This window comes from Diabrotica virgifera, chromosome 4 (assembly GCF_917563875.1).
Source record: "Diabrotica virgifera virgifera chromosome 4, PGI_DIABVI_V3a".
In the NCBI taxonomy this organism is placed as follows: domain Eukaryota; kingdom Metazoa; phylum Arthropoda; class Insecta; order Coleoptera; family Chrysomelidae; genus Diabrotica; species Diabrotica virgifera.
The window spans coordinates 119,856,157-119,875,302 of record NC_065446.1 but is presented as its reverse complement, the minus strand read 5'-3'; positions in this window follow the sequence as shown (position 1 = coordinate 119,875,302).

Genomic DNA, 19,146 nt, shown 5'->3' with positions numbered 1-19,146 from the left:
TGATGTTTATCAGTTGGTTCAGGCCATTCCTTAATGGAATCGATTTTTCCTTTATCCACGGCCACTCCTTCTTTGCTGACTATATGACCTAAATAATTGACTTTACTTTGAAATAGCTGGCATTTCTTGGGGTTTAACATTAACTGGGCAGATTTAAGTCGATTAAAAACGTCTTCTAAATTCTTCAGGTGGTCTTCAAACGTCTCCCCCAAAACGATTATGTCGTCTAAATACACTAGGCACGTTTTCCAAGATAACCCTCTCAACACATTTTCCATAAGCCTCTCAAATGTCGCAGGAGCATTACAGAGTCCAAACGGCATAACGTTGAATTCCCATAATCCAGATCCTGTCGTAAAGGCAGTCTTCTCTTTGTCCACTGGATCCATTTCTACCTGCCAATATCCAGACTTTAAGTCCAACGTAGAAAACAATTTACTTCCAGCCAATGTGTCCAACGTGTCGTCGATCCGAGGCAGAGGATAACTATCTTTCTTGGTAACATTGTTCAACAAACGGTAGTCCAAACAGAACCTCGTAGTTCCATCTTTCTTCTTGACCAGGACCACCGAAGAGACCCATGGGCTCGTAGAAGTTTCTATCACCCCGTCTTTCTTCATTTCTTGAACAATCCTTTCAGCTTCCTCTCTCTTCGCCTGTGGTAATCGTCGAGCTGTTTGACGAATTGGTCTAGCGGTACCAGTGTCAATTTTGTGTTTGACAACTGTCGTTCTTCCTGTCCTTCCTCCTTTCGGTACGAATATGTCACGATATTGCCGAAGAAATTCCCTTAATTTCCTTTTTTCCACTTGGTTTAGAGACTGGCCTGCAACTGCAACCATTTGGTCGAACTTGTCGTTGGAATTATCTGGTGTTGTCGTCTGACGGATTATGGACGTCACGGGTATACAAGTTCCTACTTTTGTCTCCTTCTTGATGGTCACCGGGTAGTCATTAACATTAATCAATCTCACGGGAATTTCTTTAGCAGAAGTAACCAATTCCTTTCCAATTATGATTCCTCGGCCAACCTCCTCGTCGTGGTTCCATGGCTCCATCATAACAGGTGTTCCTTCTACAGTTCCCTGTAGCCGCGCTACGATGATCGTTTCACTCCTCGCAGGCACAACTGTATCTTCTTTAATGGCTGCTAGCACAGTGCTGTCATCATGTGGGTGAAGAAATACCTCCTCGTTGCCCACTTTGATTACCCTGTTCTTAAAATCCAATTGAAATCCATGCAAATTCATTACGTCCATTCCTAATATAACATCTTCTTCGATGTCTGCAACTATGACAGTATGGACGAACTTTTCTGCTCCAATCCCTAATTGTATCTGGATTTCTCCGTGGGTGTTGGCATTTTCACCTGTGGCAGTCCGCAGTCGCAACCTCGTTGGTAAGAGTTTCTTACGGCTGTTTATAACTGACGGTCGTATAATGGTCCTGGTCGCTCCGGTATCCACCAACAATGTATAGTTTTTACCATTTATTTCTCCATCTACATATACACTATCTTTACGACATTTCAAAGAAGCTATTAGTATGAGAGGGTCTTTAAAAAAGTTGCGGGTCGAAGCTGCCCCCCTAAGGCCGACCCGTTCTAGTTTTCCTGCTGGTGAGTCTCTTGATTGTTATTGAACCTAGGGTACTTACATGAGCTCCGTACGTGTCCCATTTCACCACAGTTCCAGCACCTTATGGTCTTCGTTTTCTTGGATGCAATGTCTTTCATCATATTAACAAGCTGGTCAAGTTTGTCCTCATCCTGTTCCTCTTTCACAGTCCTCACTTTACTGTACCCACCAGAGGCCTGGGTAGCTGATTCGTATTCGAGGGCGACAGACAAGACATCGACCAGCGTCATGTGACGAGCTAATCGCAGTGTTCTTTGCATTTCATGATCACGAAGGCCATCAATAAATGTTTGAACAGCCAACTTTTCCATCATGTTTTCGGGAGCTGTTGGATATGCATATCGTACTAACCTCGCAATATCGACCTCGTATTCTTGAAGAGCTTCATCTTTCTTTTGTCTTCGATTTTTAAACTGCGACTGATAGACATGCTCTAAATGTTCGTGTCCGTATCGCATATTCAGTCTCTTTTTAAGCTGCTCGAAGTCATCTGTCTCCTCTACGGCTATTGTCTGGAGGACATCCAAAGCGTCGCCACGTAGAGCAATAGTGAGGTTTACAGCTTTTTCTTTTTCAGACCATCCGTTCGCTCTGGCCGCCGATTCGAACTGTTTCATGTAGTTGTTCCATGATGACTTTCCGTCGAAATTTGGCACCTTAACACGAGCATGCCCTACACTCCCTTCAACCATCGACCGTGGCTCCAATTTGTATTTGGTTTCATCATCTTTAATGTCTGTTAAGATGGGTTCCATCCCTTTGTCTACTTTTTCCGTTTCCTCCATTTTCTTTTCTATTTCCTTGATCTTTTCTTCAAAAGTAGATTTTATGGACGATATCTTGTCGTCAAAATCCAAAGTGACTTTAGAGATCTCGTTAGTCATTTTGCTGTCAAGGGATGAAATATCACCCGAAACTTTCTTCCCTAACGATGCAATGTCTGTCGAAACTTTCAAAACATCCGAGGAAACTTGGGAAATTTCACTAGTAACCTTTTTCTCTAGCGATGTAATGTCTGTCGAAACTTGGAAGATTTCACTAGAAACTTTGCTCTCTAACGATGTAATGTCTGTCGAAACTTGGGAGATTTCACTAGAAACTTTGGTCTCCAACGACGTAATTGACGAAATCAAAGCAGCATGATTGTTTTCAAACAAATAGGTTTCTGGATCTTGACCCTCTTCCTGAAGAGCGTTCTTTAGACGTTCGACTAGATCAGCCTTTTTCCCAGTAGAACTCAGGTCCCTTTCTTCCAATTCAAGTCTCAGGTCTGCAATTTTTAGCTTAAACAAGATAGACATGATCACACACTTTATTTATTACGATTTATATTTTATTTATTTTAAGTATCCTCACTTCTGCACCATTTGTTACGCGATTGACTCTACTATTTTATTTATTTATATCTTTAGGCACTAAGTTTAATTTAAATAAAGGAAGACTTACTTATATTATTTTATTTACATCACTTATTTATTTTAATAATTACAAATAACACCAACTAACATATCTAATTTATTTACAAACTCAAATTTATGATTTAATTAACTAAACATAATAATTACGATAACTAATAAATACATTTCACTAAATCCGCTTCGAATACAATTATATCACGCGTCGCGGCTCGTTCATTGACTGACTGGCCTGTGCTCGAATTCCTGTTCTTAAATACTCTGACAGCGGTCGTCTCGAATCGCCGTGGAAGGTCTGGCCTTTACTCGTAACGCCGAGAAGATTCAAGAATAACTAGGCCGGGTTGTGAGGCGTCACAGTATATATGTAGAAGAAGTGAAAAATACATATATAGTATAGTTGTAGTTGCAGCTTTTGAAACTAAATTTAGAGAATGGGCGACACAAGGACTCCACAACTCCAAGATATTAAGGTACGTATCCATACGTGGGTGCTCCGTGCTCGGTGTAGCAGATTCACATAGTGGATATGTTGGTGCTCGCCCCACGGCGCTCACCCTCTTTGATTCAACCGGTTTGCGGGTTATATGTAGGGGAGCGCATGCTGTATCCATTTGAGCAGCTACACCGAGCACGGAGCACCCACGTATGGATACGTACCTTTTTGTTCTATAATTTCAGCCTGAACACCATTGTATTTTCCACTGATTAACGTAGGACGGTCTCCTGCAGTTTTTCAAATCGATTCAAGCGATTTGGCAAAAATATGGTAAACCTTTCAACAGGAGTGAAACCTTCTATGTAACGAAATATCACAGTTATTCTATTGGTATGAACTGGATAATATTTTGACTTCTTAATCCTTGAAACTATTTCATTTAATAAGTTTTGACACATCGGATGTACAATGTCCTCACATATGGTTGATGAACGATAGTTGACATATCCGCTTCCAGGATTTGAATATTTATTTATATGGTGCTCCAAAAATTGATCATACTCAGCTAATAACTGGAGTATTCCCAAATAATTTTCATTTTGTAGTGATCAACTTGGCAACTCATTTTCACTGCGAAATGCTAAATCTCGTTCACAAATAAACTTTATAACACTAAAATTAGTCTTTGAGTATTTTCCAATAATTCTTTATTGCTTCGGCCTGTTTTTCTATTTCAGTATCAATACGCCCAATTCTTTCGTGTGCTTTAGACATTTCGTTATCCATAAGCCTACTATCTGCATGTTTCCAATCATTCCTCTGTGGATAAAATGTGTACGAACACTAGATAAGAATTTACAAACGAAGCAATACACTCACCCGGTGGAAGGTGAAAAACATAACCATGAACAATGTATTATATTATCACTCCTACGCTGCTTCGTTTTATACTTGACATACATTGTCGATGTTCCTGTATCTCCTGCCAATATCTGTTTAAATGATCCTCTTATGTTTGGAGCTTTGTGAGGGCCCCCGAAATGTGAAGGCCCCGGGCAGCTGCCCAGCCTGCCCCCCTTAAATCCGGCCCTGATATCCTTCCTGTTCTTCTTATTTCTTCATTTGAAATGTGATCAAGTCTGGATATCCGACACGCCCTTCTTACTGGAACTCGAGTTCTAGTATTTTCTTCCCTTTCATCGTCATTTGCCAACATTCAGATCCGTACGTCAAAATTGGTTCTATCACCGACGTGTAGGTTGTCATTTTATTTGTAAACTAATTTTATGAGACCGAAGTAACGAGTTTACTGCTTGCACCACATTTCTGCATAAACTCAATTCACCATGAAACAAGACAACAAAAATTCCCATTGTTTTCTAGATGTGTTAGTCAGAAAAGAGGATACTACAGGATATGTAACTCAAGTTTACAGAAAATCAACCCACACCAACAGATATTAAATCTAAAATACCACTCAAATTACAACGTAAACACCAAAAAGAATAATATTAAATCGTTATATACGATAGAGCCCAAAACACTGACTCTAATAAAAAAATTAATAATTTTAGGAAGAAAAAACCTACTCACAAAGGTTTTAACAAAAAATGATTAGGTACCTTTTATATTTTATAAACTAGCTGACCCGGTGAACTTCGTTGCACCTAGATAATGTGTCATAATTAGATAATGTGGCATAATTTTAATTCTAGATCAATTGGCCGAACGCAATTGCTAGAGATCAATATCTCAAAATCAACTGCTCGAAAATGAATTGCTCGATATAAAAATTGATCGAAATACAAATTGCTCGAATAAAAAAGAAAATTATATCTCCAAATATTTATTCACAATAATGCAAAATTTGTAGGTATATAAGAAAGTATTTGTAGGTATATATATATTTCTTTCTAACGCATTAAGTTGGAAGTGACAGAAAAAAGGTACGTCCGTGATCACAGTTTTTTATAACATTTATTCTAATTGTTGATAGATGGCGCTATAATCGAACAAAAAATGATTTACGAATTATATATACGACTATAATCTGTACAATTTATGACTATAAAAATTAAAGAAAATACCATTTTATAAATGCAATAAACACAATTGATTTGTTTTTCTACCAAATTGCAAATTAAAGGGTTAAACTGCAATACCCTTTTCATATTTGGCTGATTACGATTCTGACAACTGTCACATTTAACTTAAATGTCTGATTATAATAAATGTTATAAATGTGTATTATCACGGACTTACCTTTTTTGCGGTCACTTGTGACATACTGAAAAATGCCTCTGAGAAGGGCCACACTGTTCAATTTTTAGTTCATTTAAACTTTGTTCTTGTTCTAGAGCGGAAATAAATTTCCGCCGTTATTTTTCTTACATTTCCAGAGCTCAAACATATTTGATTTATAATAAATATGTTTTCAGCATAAATTAATATACGATTATATACGTGGAATATCATATAATTTGTCCTATTATACTATCTTTCTTATGTCTATATTTTGTACTATTGTGAATAAATATTTTAGATATACAATTTTCTTTTTAGGCTATTGATTATGTACTATTGTACTATAGAAAGGAACTACAACGTTAACCGAGTTTTATTATTTTATATGGTCAATGAATCTCTATATGTGAAAAAACCGCGGAGTGCTACCATTTAAAGGGGTGCGTTTTTGAGAAATGGGTGAATTAGTCCCTGGGCACAGGTTACATTAGGGTGAGTTCTATGAACTTTTGGTACAGACACGTCTACATAAAAATTGTTCCTGGTTAAATTTCCTATCTAAATATAACTTTTTGAAGTCAAAGATACTTTTTTTTACAAAAATATATTCAAAAGAAAAAGCACAAAGAAACCCAAAAGAAAGAAATTTTGTTTTTTGTCCCATAACTTTTGTCCACGGAGATATAGGTATAGACATTTCTTCACAGAAAAAAAACTTACACATTTTGTCTTTAAAATGGTGTTTAGTAGAGGTCAGTAGAATTTACAGTTTTCGAAATATGATTTTTCAAATTTCGCCACTCACAGCAATTTTGGGCAATTTTTCTTGTTAATTTGCAAATATTGTTCTGTAACTTTTTCTACGTAACTTTAGGCATATGCAATGGTACATGTAAGAGGAATAGAAATCAATTACCTTTAAAATGTTCTACTGTATAATGTTGTACGACTTCTTTTAAAGAGATTATCTTTTTCAAGACTTTATACTTTTAACGAGTTTTTATATTTTTTACGATTGTTTTTTAAATTTGCCAATATAACTTTTTTTTTCTACATTTAGATATAAAATATTTTAATATAAAAAAAGAAAGCTTATTATTTTACTTTAAAATTGTGTATTATAAAAATTTCTAGGATTATTTTTGAAAAAATATGCTTTTTCAAAATGTAATAAGTACTTGCAACGATTTTTGATTTTAGGATTATTTTTTAAATTCCTCATTATAACTTTTTTATGTGATTGTGTGTTATGATTGAATCTTATTTTTTATAGGTAATACTTTGGATCCACTTCACTCGGCCGGGCAAAATTCAAAATATGGATTAATTCCAATATTTACTGTCAAAGCTCCTGCACCACAAGCTTTGCTTGAAAAAATAGCATGTAAATGTACCAAAGGATGTACAAAAAACTGCGGTTGTAGGAAGATAGGAATTAGTTGTTCAATATTCTGCAAAGGGTGCATGTGCATGGGTACTAATTATTGTGGGAACTCTAAGATAACCGAGGTGTCAGAGGAAGATATTGAAGTTAATGCTAAAGAAGAGATGGACTTTGATTTTGAAATTTTTTTGAATGTCAACGTTTAAATAATTTTAACTAAAGTGATGTTTTCTAAGACTAATGTTTATGTAATTTTTGTAAAAGAAAAAAAGTTATAATGAGAAATTTCAAAGATAATCGTAAAAAATGTGAAAAATAACATTTTTCTATATTAGGCATTATATAATACATAATAACTATACAGGGTGGTGAATCGGAAAACGGGCCATAGGATACTCAATGTAAAATTCTAAACTGTTGAATTTCTGCTTCCCTAATTATGTTACATCAAAAGTCAGGAGAAGTTATTTGTAGAGGATTGAAATCTGTATTAGAAACAGAAGTTACAATTGTTCTACGATTTAAACACATTCCAAAATTTTGAAAAATATAATGTATTTACCGCAGTAGGTATGTGTGGGCATGTTAGGCCACACGTTATGTATATAATATAATATTATATAATATATAATATATTATATAATAATATTATTTTATTTTTATATTATATTATATTATAAAAAAATCATAAAATTATAAAAACTTGAAAAACTATATTCTCTTTAAAAAAAAGTCGTACAACGTTATGATTATGAAGTAGACCATTTTAAAGGTAATTGATTTCTACTCCTATTACGTGTACCATTGCATATACCTAAAGTTACGTAGAAAAAAGTTACAGAACAATATTTGCGAAATAACAAGGAAAATTGCCCAAAATTGCTGTGAGTGGCGAACTTTGCCGGATCCGGATCCGGATTGGCAACGTTGCGCTGAGTGTGTAAATATTAATTGTATTTTGCTCCTGCATTAAACCCGTTTTTCGCGAAATGCAGAGTAAATCAATTACAGCAAACGCTAAAGTGTGAAGTTAAGTGAGTAATCTTCGCGCTGAACGAAAAATAATAAACTAAATATTGAAATTGTGCTCCAAATTGGCAAAAATCAAAGGTAAGCGTAACACACAAACAAATAAAACGTCATCGATATTACGATATTCGAAGTGGATTCTTGTTTGATTGGAACGCGGTGTTGCCAAGTCGACAGGGAAGTCCTGTAAGTAGGGAGGAGCGAAATAGTATATACTGCTCAATATAATTTTATCAACAAAAAAAAAAAGAAAAAAAGTAAGACGCTACACTGAGAAAGGTTAAGTTTCCGCGGAGATAGTCCGAACGAGACCTTTATCGCAGTAAAACGAACCAGTTGTAATGAGCAGAGAAGATAAAAAATACGAAGAGCTATTATTTCGAACAGAAAGTGACGGTACCACAACAGACGAAAACGACAAGAAGAGAAAAGAGGAAGAATTGGAACGGGCTTTTAACAAAAGTCGAAAAATAAGCAGATCTCCCTCCTACAGAAAGGAGAAAATGGAGGAGAATATTCAAAAAATTATGGAAATGATGGCAGGAGTAAGTCTAAAAATCGAGGAACAATCAAGAGAACTTAGCGAGATGCGTAGAGAGCAGAAAGAATATAGAGATGAAATAAGAGAGCTACGCCAGGAGAATGTAACATTAAGAGAAGAAAACACGAAACTAAAACAGGCAGTTTATCAAATAGAAGAACGGCTTGAAAGTTTAGAAAATCAAAAAAGGCGGAAAAATATAATTATACAAGGATTGAACATAGATACAAATGGGCCAGATATCCTAAAACATGCAATGAAAAATTTTATGCAGACAGAATTAAAAGTAGATGTACAAATAGAGAAGGCTCTGAAGTTAGGAGAAAAAGTTTGTCTGGTTGAGCTTGAAAAGGAAGAAGATAAAAGAAAAATCATGCGAAACAAAACCAAATTGAGAAATCGAGAAGAAGGTCTAGTTTATATCAACGATGACCTATCAAAGAACGACAGAATTGTACAGAAACATGTCAGACAAAAAGCGCAAGAACTAAGAAAGGAAGGGAGAAAAGTGAAAGTAGGGTATAAGAAAATATATGCCGATCATGAAATATGGCGCTGGGATGGAATGAACCAAACGTTGGTGGTAGAGACCAAAGCAAAAAACTAAGCAATAGCAATGAAAGGAAACAAATGACGACGAAAAATGCAAAGAATAGGATTACGAACTATGGAAATAAAACAAATCAAGACAGCAATAAAAAAGAAAAGCCGAAAAATGACAAGATACAGTTTGCTACAGGGATAAATAAGAAGGAAACGACGCAGGCAATGGACAAGGCAATAAGTAAAGATAACAAAAAGAAAACTAAAGTCAACTTGGGTACATGGAATGTAAGAGGCACATACGAAACAGGAAAACTCAAAGAATTAATTAGAGAAATTAAAAGATATAATGTAGAAATAATAGCTTTACAAGAGACAAAACAATTGGAAACAGAAATAGTAGAAATAGAAGACGTGGTATTTTTTAAAAGCGGGGGAGAAACCAGAAGGTTAGGAACAGGTTTTATAATACAGAGAAAATGGAAGGAAAGAGTAATGGCATTCCAACCAATATCAGATAGACTATGCACAATAAGAGTAAAAGGGGACAAACGAAACATAAGTATAATAAATGTACACGCACCGATTGAAGATGCCACAGAAGAAGAAAAAGATGAATTCTACGAGCAATTGGAAAGAGAATATGATAAATTACCATGGTTTGACATCAAAATAATAATGGGAGACTGCAACGCCAAAGTAGGAAGAGAGAATATATACGAACACATAATAGGGAAATATAGTAAGCATGAGGTGTCGAACGATAATGGCCAAAGAATAATAGGCTTTGCAACAGAAAGGCAAATGGTGATACGAAGCACACAATTACGCCGAAAAGATATATATAAAGGAACGTGGATTTCCCCTGATAAGAAGACAGTAAATCAGATAGACCATATTTTAATAGAGAAGAAGCATGCAAACAATGTAATAAATGTAAAGAGCATGAGAGGAGCGGACTGTAACTCTGACCACTACCTGGTGAGAGCAGAATATAAAATCGAGCATAACATAAAGCGAAACAATAAAACAACAGAAAAAATTGGAAAACAATTTAACATAGGACTACTAAAAGATAACAACACACAGAAGAAGTATGAACAGGGAATAACCAACAGACTAATCAGGGAACAAGAAACGTCAAGCCCAGACAAACAATGGCAAAATATCAAAGAAGCAATCTTGGACACAAGTAAAGCAATCCTAGCGAAAACCAAAAGAAAACACAAAACAAAAGATTGGTATGATGAAGAATGTCAAGAAATAGCAGAAGCAATAAGAAAAGTAAGACTCAAAAATCTCACAAATGACGAAGAAAGCACTAGAGAAGAATACAGAGAATTGAGAAAAATCATGAAAAGAAAATGTAGAAGCAAAAAGAGAAAATACAACGAGAACAAACTGAAAGAAATAGAAGAAAAATTTCAAAAAAAAGAAATAAGATCATTCTACCAGGAAGCAAAAAAAATGGAAAGAGGATATCAAAAAAACAACCCATATATGAGAGATGATAAAGGGATGTTGCTAAATGAGCCTGAAAAAATAATGGAAAACTGGCAAAACTATTTCACAGAACTGCTAAATAAGAGCGAAGTACAAAAGGAAACAAACCATGAAATTGAAGATGATCAGATAGCAATAGAAATACCCACAGAACAAGAAATAAAGAACGAAATAAAGAGCTTGAAAAATAACAAAAGCCCAAGAATAACAGAAATATCGGCCGAAATGATAAAATCAGGAGGGAAAAGACTACAGAAAGAGATATATGATCTGATAAAAAGAATATGGGAAGTAGAAAAAATGCCAGAAGAGTGGACTATAGCAAGAATATGCCCTATACATAAAAAAGGTGATAGAATGCTATGCGAAAACTACAGAGGCATCGCACTATTAGAAATAATTTACAAAATCTTGGCACAAAGTATAAGTAAAAGGCTAAGTCATTATTCGGAAAAAATACTGGGGGAATACCAGGCAGGTTTTAGAAACAACAGATCAACGACTGACCAAATATTTGCCTTAAAAGAAATACAGACTACCTGTTACGAACATAAAACAGTACTATATGCTTTGTTCATAGACTTTAAGCAGGCTTACGACACAGTAAATAGACAGCAGATGTACGAACTGATGAAAGAATTGGGGATACCAAGTAAAATTGTCAGGATGATAAAGATGACGATGGAAAACACAACAAACGAAATAGCTTGGAAAGGGTATACATCCAAAAAGTTTGAAACCAAGGAAGGATTACGACAAGGAGACCCACTATCAACAATGGCATTCAATCTAACATTGGAAGGAATAATCAGGAAAAGCAGAATAAACATGCAAGAAACGATATTTAAAAACGGCCACCAATGCATAGCATTTGCAGATGATCTGACGCTATTAGCAACAAGCAAAAAAGAACTACAAAAGTTAATGAAAAACATAATAACAGAAGCAAAAAAATTCGGACTTAAAATCAATGAAGAAAAGACAAAGTATATGATAATGGGAGAGATCCAAAAAGAAAAAGAGAATAACATCATAGTACAAATAGATGGAGAAAAAACATACTCGTTTAAAAGAGCCAAAGAAATTATTTACCTGGGAGCCAAAATAGATGAAAATGGTCATGAAGAAGGGGAGATAAAGGCAAGAATAGCTAAAGGAAATAAAAAATATGGAGCATTACGCACATTATTGAAATCCAAATACGTATCAAGAAAAACAAAAATAAGAATTTATAAGACTGTTATCAGACCTACAGTAACATACGCAAGCGAAACATGGGTGCTCAAAAAGTCAGAAACAGACCTGTTAGAAAGATGGGAGAGAAAAATGCAAAGAGCAATATATGGAGGTGTGAAAATAGAAGGTCAGTGGAGAAGAAGAACCAATAAAGAATTGGAAGAACTATATCAAGAGCCAACGATTACGACGACGATCAAAGCACAGAGAATACGATACTTGGGGCACATAGAGAGAAAGGGAAGTAAACGAATGCCAAAAATGGTACTTTCACGAAGACCAATACAAAAGAGGAGGAAAAGCAGGCCAAGGAAAAGATGGACGGACAGTGTATATGAAGATTTGAAGAAAAGTAACATTGAGAGATGGAAAGAACTAGCATTGGACAGAAGGAGATGGAGAGAGGTTGTGAAGGAGTGTATAAAAAGACTGAAGTGTATTTAAATAAAATTTATAAGTTATGTAAGTTATATTAAGTTATTTACTATATTATTTATGTAATCAGAAATGTAAACATTTTAGCCCTAGGCCTACAAGGCCTGTTGCGCTTAATAAATATAATATAAATACTTTGGATCCACTTCACTCGGCCGGGCAAACTTCAAAATATGGATTAATTCCAATATTTACTGTCAAAGCTCCTGCACCACAAGCTTTGCTTGAAAAAATAGCATGTAAATGTACCAAAGGATGTACAAAAAACTGCGGTTGTAGGAAGATAGGAATTAGTTGTTCAATATTCTGCAAAGGGTGCATGTGCATGGGTACTAATTATTGTGGGAACTCTAAGATAACCGAGGTGTCAGAGGAAGATATTGAAGTTAATGCTAAAGAAGAGATGGACTTTGATTTTGAAATTTTTTTGAATGTCAACGTTTAAATAATTTTAACTAAAGTGATGTTTTCTAAGACTAATGTTTATGTAATTTTTGTAAAAGAAAAAAAGTTATAATGAGAAATTTCAAAGATAATCGTAAAAAATGTGAAAAATAACATTTTTCTATATTAGGCATTATATAATACATAATAACTATATATAATATAATATTATATAATATATAATATATTATATAATAATATTATTTTATTTTTATATTATATTATATTATAAAAAAATCATAAAATTATAAAAACTTGAAAAACTATATTCTCTTTAAAAAAAAGTCGTACAACGTTATGAAGTAGACCATTTTAAAGGTAATTGATTTCTACTCCTATCACGTGTACCATTGCATATACCTAAAGTTACGTAGAAAAAAGTTACAGAACAATATTTGCGAAATAACAAGGAAAATTGCCCAAAATTGCTGTGAGTGGCGAACTTTGAAAAATCATATTTTGAAAACTATAAATTCTAATTACCTCTACTAAACAACATTTTAAAAAAGAAATGTGTAGGTTTTTTTCTGTAAAGCAATGTTTATACCTATATCCTCGTGGACAAAAGTTATGGGACAAAAAACAAAACTTCTTTCTTTTGGGTCCTTTTGTGCTTTTTCTTTTGAATATATTTTTGTAAAAAAAGTATCATTGACTTTTAGAAGTGATATTTAGATAGAAAATTTAACCAGGAACAATTTTTATGTAGATATGTTTGTACTAACAGTGCATAAATCTCACCCTAATGTAACCTGTGCCCAAGGACTAATTCAGCCATTTCTCAAAAACGCACCCCTTTAAATGGTAGCACTCCGCGGTTTTTTCATATATAGATGTCCATTGACCATATGAAATAATAAAACCCCGTTAACGTTGTAGTTCCTTTTAGCTATCTTATTTTGAATATAATCAATAGCCTATTTATTCGAGCAATTTACTTCGAGTAAATGTGGTCTTTCGGCAGTTGCTTTTCTCTGGAATAATTGTATAAACTCTAAAAAAACGTAGGTGTTATACAAAATATTTTATACAACAATTTTTTGATTAAATATAGCCCTTGCTTTTATGCTTCTGTATTTTGGTAAAATTTTAAAAACATTAAAAAGAGTAAACTGACGGACGGACCTATTGAGACAGAGAGCGAAGTGTTCTTGCGCCAGTTTTTGCGAAAAATTTGATTATTATAGCAGAGATACACGCCTTCGCCAAAATTTTAAATATTATACCAGAGATGCGCCTCCACCAAAAGCATCCGCCAAAATTTTGATTATTATACCAGAGACATGGTCCTTCGGCAAAATTTTGGAATATTTTTTTACATTAAAAATAGTAATCGTAAAGTTAAAAACTTTATATTTTCACGGATGTTAGTACAATTTTCGCTCGTTCTTCTCGTGTACTTAATGTCGTCTCTCGTGTTCTCGTGTTGTCTTAGGCCTCGTTTTGTTATCTCAGAAACTAATTGAGTTAGAGAGACGATTTATATACCGTTAGGTAGCTCAGCAAGGAGTCTAACTGCCAAATTTCATAAAAATCGGTCAAGTAGTTTCGGAGGAGTATGGCAACAAACGCTGCGGAAGAGAATATATATATATATATATATATATATATATATATATATATATATATATATATATATATATATATGAAAAACAAAAAAACAAAAGATGTAAATCTTTGAAACACACTCAGTGATCAAAAGATCTAAGTTATTGGTTTACCGACCAAACGTAACTAAATCAAACACATGAAATAGAGAATGTGGAAAAATCCCCTTACGAACAATTCACACATCCACCATTTCAGGTTGGGAAAAATTTCTTGAATAGAATCAAAGATCCAAACACCTGTTCTTAAATATAAATATATATATATAAAACAGATGAAATAGAGAATGTGGAAAAATCCCCTTACGAACAATTCACACATCCACCATTTCGGGTTGGGAAAAATTTTTTGAATAGAATCAAAGATCCAAACACCAGTTCTTAGAAATGTGTTTCGCCCTCTTCAACCTCTCTGGGCTTATCAATAAAGATGAGAGGTTGAATATCTTTAGACACATTTCTAAGAACTGGTGTTTGGATCTTTGATTCTATTCAAAAAAATTTTCCCAACCCGAAATGGTGGATGTGTGAATTGTTCGTAAGGGGATTTTTCCACATTCTCTATTTCATCTGTTTGATTTCGTACGAGTGGTCGTCAAACCATTAACCTTGGATCTTTTGATCACTGAGTGTGTTTCAAGGATCTACATCTCATATATATATATATATATATATATATATATATATATATATATATATATATATATATATATATATATATATATATATATATATATATATATATATATATATAGTTTGAGTTTAATTCTTGAACCTTGATATATTTTTTTACCAATGTTTCTTGGGTTTAGGTTCATAAAAAAAGCTTGTCTATGATGTTATGACCATATTTATTGATATATTATCCGACGTTTCGGCAGGAAATCCATGCCTTTTTCAAGGATTGACTAAAACAACATTTATTGAAAGCTACAATACAATTTAAAAGAAAATCGACTTACCAAGGTAGTCGAAGTTACCAAGATTGCATGGTAAGTCGATTTTCTTTTAAATTGTATTGTAGCTTTCAATAAATGTTGTTTTAGTCAATCCTTGAAAAAGGCATGGATTTCCTGCCGAAACGTCGGATAATATATCAATAAATATGGTCATAACATCATAGACAAGCTTTTTTTATGAACCTAAACCCAAGAAACATTGGTAAAAATATATATATATATATATATATATATATATATATATATATATATGTTAAATATTTAAATGGCTATTAAAAAATAACGGTTAAAGATACAAAAAGTGAAAATTTAGGATATTATGTATATTTTGGTTCTACATCGTATAAAATTAAGAAAAAAGAGATTGTTCAAAAAAATTTAAAAAAATTTCGGGGGGCAAGCCCCCTTCTCACTTAGGTAGATAGTACCACTTCAGAAACCATCCCGGGTTCATGCACAACAACTTTGATTAAGGCCATTTTACGATCAAATGCATGGTTTGTGAGTCTATAGGGTACATACATACATACAAACATTCATTTTTATTTATATAGATAAGGATTTTAACAACAAGATAACAACAATACGATATGTAAAGACTTATCAAAAAATTAAAAAGGATAGGAAATAAGTATATCTCAGTAACATAATAAACAATCAATACACATATATGCTGTCCAAAACTTTGAACTAAATTCATTTTTTCGAGAATATGCTTTTTGGAGACAAATTCCCACATATCGAATTTTATTTTTAAATTATGATTTTTTGATATATATTATATAGTGGTATATGTTTGTATAGTGACGTTATGCATCTGGGCGTGATGATCGATGATTTTTTAAATGAGAATTGGGGTCGTGTGCTAGCTCATTTGAAAGGTTATTCAATTCTATATTCAGTAATATAAACATTACACATATATATTTATACAGGATGGTCAAAAATATTTAATTTTGTATGTAATTATTTAATACGAGATACATTTTATTGCTGATGGCAAACAGGAAAAAATGTTTATTGGACTAATTAAAATTTGATTTTGGCTTGAATTAAATGTTCAAATGGCTCCCTACCTCTTAGCTGTGATTGAACAGAGGACGACAATATTATTGAACGGTATGGATTATTTCTTGAGTTATTCCAATCAATGCAAATCTAATTATAGTTAACTCTTGTATATTTTGCGGTCGATTGATATAAACTTTTCATTTTAACTAACCCCGTAGGAAAAAATCTAGCGGCGTAAGATCTGAAGATCTTGGGGGGAGGATCCACTAACTGTAGTCTTGCCGATTTAGGTACTGTTCCATGTAGAATATTTGGTGAATGGTGGATTTTTATTATATTATGTATTAGTACATAAATCTCGATATTGTTTTTATTGATATTATTTATGTACAAAAAGGTGGGTATGTAAATAAATATGAACATAACGGAATACTTAGCAATATCGGAAGAAGACGTCAAAAATTTGGTTTATAAAAAATTTGGGTTTTATAATGTCAAAAAACGGAACAACAGAAGCAGAAATAAAAAATAGATTGGGACAAACAAGATTTTGCATCAGACAACTCCATAATGTAATCTGGAATAAGAACATCAAGGGAAAAAAACAAAAAAAAAATGATATACCAAACAGTAGTACGAAGCATCATATGCCGCAGAAATGTGGGTCATAAACAAAAAAAACCGAAAAGAGCATTCTGGTAACCAAAATGGAATACTGGAGAAGATGCTGTGGTCTCACCAGAAGAGACAGAATAACAAATGAGAAGATAAGGAGAAGAATGCAAGTAGAAAAAGATGCCCTACAATATATAGACGAGAAAAGACTAAAATGATACGGCCACGTACGCAGAGCAGAAAACATATGGATAAACAAGGTTGCAGAATGGAGCCCAAGAGAAACAAGAAGAAGGGAACGACCGAGAAGATTTTGGAAAAATGAAGTCGACGATGCCATGTCTAAGAAAGGATTGGAAGACGAAGACTGGGAAGATAAAAAAATGGAAGTCCTGGCTGACGGAAGGGAAACGGCATTAGCTGTAGACAACCCTTTATATATACCTATATATTTTATGTGTAAAATTTATTTTAACAATATCTCCATTATCAAATAGGTACACCCTTTACCATTTAGTATTTTTGCTACAGCTATATTTTCCAATTCTAAATGCTTTTCTTATAGATAGGTACGTATATTACAGGAGCGTCATTTGAAATTTTGATTGGGGGGGGGGGGCAAGCATTATATATACAATACATTATATATGATGTATTGATGAAAATTGATGTATTTTTTGTAAATTTATGTTATTTTCGCGGTCAGTGTTTCGAAGTGTTAGTGCCTAGCCCTATCAAATGACGCCCCTGGTATATTAGAAACAATAACTTCCGAAATTTTCTTAACATTCTCATTTTCCTTAATATAACTAAATTTAATAATTTAATTTGTACTTCAAATTCTTAAATGATCTGAAAGACATTCAAGTTTTTAGAATTTATCTTTTTCTTTTATAATTTTTAGCCACAACGATATATAACACTCAAAGAAAATTTCAATGAAGCAGCCGCAGAAGGAGAAGAAACAGTAGAAAGTATTTGGCACAACTTCAAAACAACAATCACAACTATACAAACAGAACAACTACAAGATAACATAAGAAAAACAAAGAAGACATGGATGACAGAAGAAATCCTAGAACTGATGGAGATAAGGAGATCTTACAAAAATTGCAATGAAGTATAACATAAAGAAACCCAGAGAACCAACCGAAAAAAAATCAGAAAAACCAAAGAATAATGGATAAACAGTAGGTGTGAGGAACTTAGGGATTTACTAAAAAACATTCCTACTTCAACAATGCATACAAAAAGATTAAAGAAGTCACAAATATGAACAACAAATTTACTACAACAACTCTAGTAGATGACAATAACCAAATAGTGTCTAGCCCAGAAAATGTAGGAAATATGGAACCACAAATAATCATAGTACAAAAAGCAATACTTGATATATTAACATGGGAAGTTACAAAATCAATCAATACGGCAAAGCCACGAAAGGCCTCAGGTCCAGATGACATAATATGTGGAGATGAAACTTATCAATGAAGAATACTTCAGAATTTAACACTATTATTTAATAAAATATATACCACTGGAATATTCCCAGAAGACTAGCTCAAATCTACATGTATACCTATACCCAAGAAAAATATTTTCTTTATGACATTTTCTCAAAATTTTACTCAAAATTGTACCTACATTAACGTAGGTATATACAGAGAATGTAAGAGAAACCTGAGCCACAATAAATTTGGATTTCGTATGGGGCTTGGTACGAGGGAGGCATTATAATTTGGCCTCCAGATGTTACTATGTACATACAAAAATTCCGAGATCAGCGAAAAGACGTGTTTCTCTGTTATTATTGTAGACAGTGCTGAGGGTGTGCAACAACTTTTGAATGTCATAAACATAGAAGGAGATAGCTTGGGGCTGAATATAAACACAGATAAACAAAAGTAATGGCTGTTAAGTCACGTATCCATTCAAGGTTGAACCCCGCTCCGTGTAGCAGCTCCATATAGTGGATACGTCGGAGAACCCCGCTCGGCGCTCACCCTCTTCGATCAACCGATTTGCGGTTTATATGTAGGGGAGCTCATAGCGTATCCATTCGAGCTACTACACGGAGCGGGGTTCGCCGTTGTATGGATACGTA